We start from the raw sequence: 10167 nt of genomic DNA on the forward strand, positions 1-10167 counted from the left end.
ATGACAGCATGCCTGCGCAACAGCCGCGCTTTCGTCAACGACGCCGCCTGCGGCAGCGCCAGTGCGACGAACTGCGCTGCTTCCCGGCTGCCGCGCTCGTTTCTAGCCTAGCTGGTTTCGCATCGATGCCGCAGCTCAGGGCGCTTTGGAACTAGCCAGCGCCGTAATAAAGAAACTTCTCTAGTCACCCATTTACTGCCAACCTGTCCCATAATAATATAAAGTTATGCTCGATTTCCGCGACGCCTTCAGCAGCGGATCTAGCAGACGTCAGGCGAGCCGCACGAAGCAGCAGCAACGGCAGGCAGCTGAAAGTTGCTTGTATCGTAGTCACCACTTCAACCAGCACCTTGGCATTGGCCAACGATCCTCAGTAATGATACTTTTTTGGACATTCATCTATCCCAGAGCTTGTTATGAACTTAAACAAACAGCACTATAGCGGAATCGTGTTCGTGTCTGGTGAATGTTTTAGCTCGGCGAGCGATCTCGCGTCGACACGGTCGGCAGACTGGGTTTGTCGGCGTCGCGGGCGTCAAAGCACGTCACACTACGAAGACATCTGGTCGTCGGACGCGTTGGTGTCGTTGTCGGCCTAGTGCGACAGCTTGGTCTGCCACAGACACGGTGTGCCGACCCGGTCGGCCGATCATCGGTGTCGTTGTGTCTGCATCGGCGTCGTGTCGGGCTAGTGTGACAGGCCTTTTAGGAAAGGCTGCAAGTGCCATTATTTTTTTCTCTGTCAGCAGTGCAAAAACACCACAGTGCGCAATTTTGAATAACTGACTAAAAATATTAAGTATGTAATCTTAACTATTTGAAAAATGTGATTATCCCGGTTATAATTACGGTCGGTTGATAGCAGCCTGTACTGTGGCCTGACCCCATCGAGAATTCGCAATAAGAATCGCGTCGTTGTTCTGAAATCCTGAGGGTAGCGTAACTTTCAGAGGGGGCAGCCTTTTGTTATTTTGGCAAATCGTCGACCGTTGTGAAAACATCGCGATCGAATGAGGAGGAGTTCGCGATCGCGATGTGACGCGTTTTTCGGTCTCTTGGATATAAATGGTCCACATGTCGTTTCCGACACATATCACAGCCGACCACGATTGTACCTTCGACGAAAATCCTGCGGCAAAAAAAAAAAGTGTTGACGGAACGGATGTCTCGAGTACGCCGCAATTAATACGGGCTATTCCTACTGCAAGATATCTGCGTGTTTTTCTACAAGCATGCATGCCTGTACCGCCGCACGTGATTAGACGACAGGCACTGCCGGGCGCGCCAATCGGAAAGCTGGGACCATCCGCCTCGCTCGCAAGCGCCAAAGTGATCGTACAACATTGGATGGATGGATGGATGGATGGATGGATGGATGGATGGATGGATGGATGGATGGATGGATGGATGGATGGATGGATGGATGGATGGATGGATGGATGGATGGATGGATGGATGGATGGATGGATGGATGGATGGATGGATGGATGGATGGATGGATGGATGGATGGATGGATGGATGGATGGATGGATGGATGGATGGATGGATGGATGGATGGATGGATGGATGGATGGATGGATGGATGGATGGATGGATGGATGGATGGATGGATGGATGGATGGATGGATGGATGGATGGATGGATGGATGGATGGATGGATGGATGGATGGATGGATGGATGGATGGATGGATGGATGGATGGATGGATGGATGGATGGATGGATGGATGGATGGATGGATGGATGGATGGATGGATGGATGGATGGATGGATGGATGGATGGATGGATGGATGGATGGATGGATGGATGGATGGATGGATGGATGGATGGATGGATGGATGGATGGATGGATGGATGGATGGATGGATGGATGGATGGATGGATGGATGGATGGATGGATGGATGGATGGATGGATGGATGGATGGATGGATGGATGGATGGATGGATGGATGGATGGATGGATGGGTGGGTGGGTGGGTGGGTGGGTGGGTGGGTGGGTGGGTGGGTGGGTGGATGGATGGATGGATGGATGGATGGATGGATGGATGGATGGATGGATGGATGGATGGATGGATGCGGTTGAACCCTTTAAATCGGGCGGTGGCTCAAGTCACCTAGCCATGTCTTGTGAAATTTTACTCCTGTCTTGCTTTTAGCCACCAATCAGATAACCTTCGCTTGGTTACTTCTAACCTCTTAAAATCCACTTTCCCTTCACTATCCCTAAACCCCAATGCCTTGGGTAAGTCAGCCCCGCTGCTTTCCACTGTGGGGTGAAGCCCTTTACAGAAAAGTATCAAGTGTTCAGCCGTTTCCTCCTCCTCTCCGCACGCAACGCACAACGTGTCTATCTCATGGTACCTGACGCTATACGTCTTAGTCCGCAAAACTCCAGTCCTGGCCTCAAACAACAAAGAGCTTCCCCTACAATTATCATAGATATTTTCTTTGACAATTTCCTGTTTAAAGGTCCGGTATGTTCCCAGTGCCGATTTCGTCAGCATCCCTGTTTTCCACAGAGCTCTCTCTATTTCTTAAAGCTTTTACTTAACCGATAATTGCTGATTTGCCCCCTTACTGCTGTCCAGATATTTGCTTGTCAATGTTGTAGTTCGCTTTCTCCATTTCGTGTCAACATTCTTTATATACAGGTATCTGAAAACTTTTATAGCCCACTGCTTTTCCTCCAACTTTCTCAATCGTTCCTCAAATGCTATCTTACTGCTAGCCTCCCTGCTCTCGAAAGACGCCCATCCCATATCACCCTGTACCCCCTGATTTGGTGTATTGCCATGTGCTCCCAAAGCTAACCTCCCTACTCCCCGTTGTTTAATTTCTAGCCTTGCTTGAACATCTGGCCTCGGTTGCAAATGGGTCGCAAGCCCCAAGGGTAGCGTTGGCCTGGCGGCCTGGGGCACAGCTGGAAACATCCGAAGGTCCTGGCAAAGGATGAGTCGACTGCCAACAGAACAACTTGTTTATTCTAGCATCGCAAAAGAGCAGCCGGTCAGGGCGACCACGTTACACGACGGAAGAAATCGAAGTCTCTTCTTGGCGCCCGGGGCAGCTGCCTTTATACCCTCGGAGTCGAGGGCAAGAAGGAACGGCTCGGGATGAGGCGCACGAGACGGCGACGCACGGACATGTTGAAACGTGACGTGACGCGTCCGCCGGGCCGGCGCCGGTCAGACCTCCTCGCCTCCCAGTTGGGGAGCTCCTCTCCCCGGCTGCCGCGCTTTGACAGGCGTGGGCACCAACATGCACACACACACACGAAGACACGTGGCATTGAAACCTGCCTGGACGCGCTTGGCGGGAGGCGTTGCGGCAGCACTGAGCGGGCCAAAATGACCGCCACTTTGAACGAAGCCCCGGCGTCCGTTGCATCCGCGCCGGCTATACCGCGCGTCGTAGGCGAAACGTAACAGACCGCCCCGCCGGGAGAAGGAGATCCCGATGGTCAGGGGACTGCATCCGCTGTCCGGAGGGATGTCGCTCGATGATGCTCGTAATCGAAATCGGTCGTCCCTCGGCGTTGCTTGAGCGCAGCGCACAGAGAAGGCCTCGTTCTCAGGTTCAGGTTCACACAGGACACTGCAAAGTGACTTCGGGAGAGTTGCCATTTTTGTTCTCGTTCCCAGCAAGCGTTAGAACTACGCCGAAACGCAACCGGTCAGTCAGCAAGCACGACACAACCCTCACTAAGCTCTGCCAGGCTCTTTCCCCTTTTATACTACTGCCTAGTTCCTTACAGTAGTCAAGCAGCACTCAGAACGCGTCCACAAATGGGAAAATTGCACTAGAAAGCACGTCATCACTTTGAAACACTAAACAAAAGCAATATGTTAAAAATCCTGCCTCAGGAAGAAAACATCAGTAACAAACAACTTTGAGGCGGATTCCTACGTTAGGGGCCTCGACTTAAGCCATCGGCGTTACCGTTGAGACTCCCCTTTTTGTAACGCACCTCAAAGGAATATTGTTGCAAAGCGAGGCTCCAGCGCAGGAGGCGGCCATTTTTGGGAGAGATGGTCTGCAGCCATTGGAGAGGGCAGTGATCCGTCTCAATGATAAACCTCGAGCCGGCTAGGTAGCATGACAATTTCTGAACGGCCCACACGAGACACGCACTCTTTCTCGGTTGCGCTGTACGCCTGCTCACGACAGGTCAGCTTACGACTAGCATACAGGACGGGGTGTTCCACTTCTCCATTTTCCCGTTGGCACAGTACAACGCCCATGCCTCGCTCACTAGCATCGCACTGAACAACGAACCCTTTTGTGTAGTCTGGCGATCGTAGCACAGGCTGGCTTGTTAGGGTGCTCTTTAGGGCGCTAAAAGCTTTCCTTTGTCTCGCCCCAGACGACTGTTTGGGGCTCTGTTTTTCTTAGAGCATCCGTCAGGGGAGCCGCGATATCGGAGTACCTGGGGATGTACCTCTGATAATAGCCGGCGACACCTAAGAACGACCGAATATCGGTCTTCGTGCGCGGTTGCGGGATGTCTCGCACAGCGGCCACCTTTATTTCAGAGGGGCGGCGACGACCCTGTCCAATCACGTGACCGAGGTAGACAACCTCGGCCTGTGCTAATTGGCACTTGGGAGCCTTGACTGTCAAGCCCGCTTCGCGCAGCCGGGTTAGCACTGCCCGCAAGTGTGCCATATGCTCAGACCAGGATGCGGAGAATATCGCTACGTCGTCTAAATACGGTAAAGCGAATTCTTCCTGTCCCCGCAACACTTTGTCCATGAGGCTTGAAAAGCAGTATGGCGCGTTCTTCAGACCAAAACTCAAAACTTTAGGACGGAATGTTCCCATTGGGGAAATGAACGCCGCATACCTACTAGCCTCTTCTGTAAGTGGAACCTGCCAATAACCCCTGACAAGATCTAGGGTGGAAATAAACTGAGCGCTACTAACTTTCTCAAGGCGCTCCTCGATGTTAGGGATCGGATAAATTTGATCCTTAGTGATGGAATTAAGCCTGCGGTAGTCGACGCAAGGACGAGGTTCCTTGCCCGGTACCTCAACTAAAATCAAACGGGAGGTATAATCACTCTCACCCGCCTCAATAACACCGAGCTGTAGCATTTTCTTTACCTCAGCCTCCATAATATCGCGCTGGCGGGGTGACACCCGGTACGCCTTGGATCGTACTGGCTCTGGGGAGGTAAGTTCTATTTCATGAGTAAGGACAGAAGTCCTACCAGGCCTCTCAGAGAACTGACCTTGAAACTCTTGTAAGAGTTGGTGTAGTTCGGTTTTCTGCTCAGGCGACAGCGGTGCTTTACTGAGTAAGTCACTAATGACCTGATCGGTGCCTTCCCTGTTCGTCACTGAGCCTAGTCCCGGAAGCTCGACCGGAAGCTCTTCGGGAACGTTTACCATCATACACACCACTGCTTCCCGTTGTCTATAGGGTTTGAGCAGATTACAGTGGTAAACTTGCTGTTGCTTTCCGTTTTCCTGGCAGACTCACCACGTAGTTAACGTCCGACAGTTTTTGAACAATCCGTGCTGGGCCCTCCCACTGCACGTCGAGTTTGTTTTTTAGCGATGTGCGCAATATCATTACCTCATCGCCCACCTCAAAACGACGGGCCCTGGCTGTCCGATCATAATAAACCTTGGCCCTCTGCTGGGCCTTTGCCATTGCTTCACCTGACAACTCATGTGCCCTTCTTAAGCGTTCGAGGAGCCTGAGCACGTACTCGACCACGACTGGGTCGTCGCCCCTGCCTTCCCACGAATCTCGAAGCATGCGAAGCGGAGACCGCAGCGAGCGACCGTACACCAGCTCAGCTGGCGAAAACCCCGTAGCCGCATGCGGCGCGGTCCTTAAGGCAAACATCACCCCAGGCAGACACAGCTCCCAATCACTTTGTTGTTCAAAACACAATGCTCTCAACACGCGCTTCATGACGGAGTGGAGCTTCTCAACGGAATTCGACTGTGGGTGGTACACTGAGCTGTGTAACAGCTTTACCCCATACCTTTCGAAAAAGGCTGTCGTCAAAGCGCTAGTAAACACTGTGCCCTGATCTGACTCGATTTCCGCAGGAAAACCAACTCGCGCAAATATGGACAGTAGTGCATTGACTATCTCAACTGAGCTGAGTTCTTTAAGCGGGACTGCTTCAGGGAACTTTGTCGCTGGGCAGATCACAGTCAAAATGTGTCTGTACCCCGTGGCTGTTACCGGCAGAGGTCCCACTGTATCCATAACGAGCCGTCTAAAAGGCTCCGTAATGATAGGTACCAACTTCAACGGCGCCCTCGATTTGTCCCCTGGTTTGCCAACCCGCTGACAGGTGTCACATGTCCTCACAAAGTGTTCTGCGTCACGAAAACGCCCTGGCCAATAGTACTCTTGCAAGAGACGGTCCTTAGTCTTCTTAACTCCTAGGTGTCCGGACCACGAACCGCCATGCGACAAGCGCAACAGATCCTGACGGTAGCACTGAGGCACGATCAGCTGATCGAACTCCACTCCCCTGCGGTCTAGATACTTCCGGTACAGGACCCCACCTCTTTCCACAAAACGAGCATTTTTCTTGGCGATACCTTCCTTGACATTGCAGCGCATGTTTTCTAGGCTGCCATCCTTTTTTTGCTCGGCTATCAAAGCCGACCGGCTGACTTTTAGCAACCTATTAAGTCCATCTGACGTAGGCGCGATGAGCAAATCTGCAGATAGCTCTTCTAACTTTCCCGTGTCGGGCATTTCCTCTCCAGTACCTGGTGCCTTCAACGCTACAGGCTCAATTTCATTCAGTTCGGACGTGCTCTGAATATCAGCTTGCTGCGCCTCCGACCCTTTCTCATTGTTCGACAACGTCGGCCCCGCAACTACCGCCTTTGCAGCGAGCTCCCGAACTCTCGATCTGGTTAAGGCCTGAACGCTAGCCTCACCAAACAAAAGCCCCTTCTCGCGCAGGAGGTGATCGGACCTGTTCGAAAATAGGTACGGGTACTGGGGGGGGGGGGGGGGGGGGGGGGGGGCAGCATAGATGACACTACGGCCTCCGTCTCAAGTGCTCCGAAAGGTCCTTCAATAAGCACTTTTGCTACGGGCAGACACACGCTATGAGCTTCCACGGCTTGTTTGAGCCATGCGCACTCGCCCGTGAACATATCGGGTTCTACGTAAGAGGGGTGAACTACATCCATTGTAGCTGCGGAATCACGAAGCACTCGGCACTCTTTCCCGTTCACGAGGAAGTCTCGCATGTAAGGCTCGAGAAGCTTCATGTTCTCGTCAGTGCTGCATAATGACAAAAACACGACTTTTGTTTTTGTTTCTGGACATTGCGCCGAAAAGTGGCCCGGCTTCTGGCACGTATAACACACGCGCGCTTGCCTCGTCTCGAACCGCTTTCTGCGTTCGGCTTCGGCAGCCGCCGTCTCCTTACGTTCGGTCGGACTGCTTTCACTCGCATCCACACTACGTGTGTCCCCCCTTGCTCTCATGGGTGTGAACTTCGGCCTCTCAGACTTGGAGCCAAATTCACCCTTTTGACCGTCCTTAGCTCCGCGAGCCCGACGCGTCACAAACTCCTCGGCTAGCTCGGCGGCTTTAGCCACTGTACTAACGTCTGGCCTATCCAAGACCCAGTACCGCACGTTCTCAGGTAACCGACTATAAAACTGTTCCAGCCCGAAACACTGCAGAATTTTCTCGTGGTCACCAAACGCTTTCTCTTCTTTGAGCCACTCCTGCATGTTTGACATAAGCCTGTAGGCAAACTCTGTATATGACTCACTTCTGCCTTTTTCATTTTCCCGAAACTTCCGACGGAACGCCTCCGCTGACAGCCTGTACTTTTTTAGCAGACTCGATTTGACTTGGTCGAAATCCTCTGCCTCCTTTCTCTTCAAGCGAGCGACTACGTCGGCCGCCTCGCCGGGTAACAAAGTGAGCAAGCGCTGTGGCCACGTTTCCCGAGAGAACCCCTGCTTCTCGCACGTTCGCTCAAAGTTAACCAGGAACAAACCAATGTCCTCTCCAAGCTTAAACGGCCGCATCAGGTCAGTCATTTTGAACGATACTCGTTCTCCTGCACCGTGTGCCTGACTTCCATTACGAGCGCGTTCCATCTCTACCTCGAGACGCTTCATTTCCAAAGCGTGTTGACGGTCGCGCTCTTCTTTCTCTTTCTCTTTTTGTTCTTTACGTTCGCGCTCGTCTTTCTCTTTTTGCTCTTTACGTTCGCGCTCGTTTTTCTCTTTTTCTTCTTGCACCCTCTCCTCAATGGTCTCAAGGCATTCCGACAGCTCGTCATCCTCAGCCTCCAACTCAAGAATAGCTCTTAGCAGTTCTGGTTTTCTGAGTTTGTCTGAGACATCCAGACCCAACTCTCTTGCAAGCTCCAGCAATTTCGGTTTGCGCAACGACTTCAAATCCATGGCTGCTCCGAATGCTGCTTTCTCTACTGCCTACTATTGTCTTGCCGCAAACTAACCCGGCAGCAACGACAACCACAATTACCAGCTCTGTTTCTGACACTAACAAAAGCCTGGCAAAACTCAGAAGAAGAAAGTCCCGCACTCACCAAACCTCGCAGCCAAGAATTCAGCGCAGTCGTTCCGCTCCAGGCAACCAGTCATCACACAGGGCTCGTTGCACTGCTCCCGGATGGTCGTTGTGCTGCTCAGCATACAGTCGACCGCATATCTTCGGTGCTGGCCTCCGTTGTCGGGATCTCACCGCTGGCAACCAGTTGTTGCAAATGGGTCGCAAGCCCCAAGGGTAGCGTTGGCCTGGCGGCCTGGGGCACAGCTGGAAACATCCGAAGGTCCTGGCAAAGGATGAGTCGACTGCCAACAGAACAACTTGTTTATTCTAGCATCGCAAAAGAGCAGCCGGTCAGGGCGACCACGTTACACGACGGAAGAAATCGAAGTCTCTTCTTGGCGCCCGGGGCAGCTGCCTTTATACCCTCGGAGTCGAGGGCAAGAAGGAACGGCTCGGGATGAGGCGCACGAGACGGCGACGCACGGACATGTTGAAACGTGACGTGACGCGTCCGCCGGGCCGGCGCCGGTCAGACCTCCTCGCCTCCCAGTTGGGGAGCTCCTCTCCCCGGCTGCCGCGCTTTGACAGGCGTGGGCACCAACATGCACACACACACACGAAGACACGTGGCATTGAAACCTGCCTGGACGCGCTTGGCGGGAGGCGTTGCGGCAGCACTGAGCGGGCCAAAATGACCGCCACTTTGAACGAAGCCCCGGCGTCCGTTGCATCCGCGCCGGCTATACCGCGTGTCGTAGGCGAAACGTAACACCTCATACACAGGACCGCATTACCGAAGGTCAGGCTAGGGACCATCACCCCTTTCCAGATCCCTCTTACCACCTCATACCTATTGTAATTCCACAGTGCCCTATTTTTCATGACAGCTGCATTCCTACTAGCTTTATTCATTGCATATTTTTCATGCTCTGTCAGATACTCAGCACTGTTATTTATCCACACCCCAAGATACTTGTACTCATTCACTGCTTTTAGCACGAACTCCTGTATTCTATGCTCGCCGCCCTCTTCATTAAATATCATGACTGCAGATTTTTCCTTACTATACTTGAAGCCTAATCTATCTCCCTCTGTACTGCATATGTCTAACAACTTCTGCAGGTCTTCCTTGTTGTCAGCCATTATCGCTATATCGTCCGCGTATATTAGTCCCGGTAATGTCTGTTTAATCCATTCCCCTTGCTTGAAAAAAGATAGGTTGAAGCCTAGTCCGCTCCCCTCTAGCTTGGTCTCCAACCCTTGCAGGTACAACTTGAACAACAAAGGGGACAGAGGACATCCTTGCCTAAGCCCCCGCTGTATCTCTACAGGCCCTGATACATTTTTCCCATTTTATGAGCAGTCTGCTATATATATATTATATATATATCTTTTAAAAGATTAATTACTCCATTTTCCACATCCAATGTGCCCAGTATGTCCCACAAATGCTCCTGAGTAACGTTGTCATAGGCTCCCCTAATATCCAGAAATGCTAGCCATAAGGGCCTATGTTCCTTTTCCGCAATTTCTATACACTGTGTCAATGAAACTAGATTGTCCTCCAACCTCCTTTGTTTCCGGAACCCATTCTGTAGGTTTCCCCTAACACCCCCTCGTTCTCCACCCAAGCCTGCAGTCTATCCT

This window comes from Amblyomma americanum, chromosome 1 (genome assembly GCF_052857255.1).
Source record: "Amblyomma americanum isolate KBUSLIRL-KWMA chromosome 1, ASM5285725v1, whole genome shotgun sequence".
Lineage (NCBI taxonomy): Eukaryota > Metazoa > Arthropoda > Arachnida > Ixodida > Ixodidae > Amblyomma > Amblyomma americanum.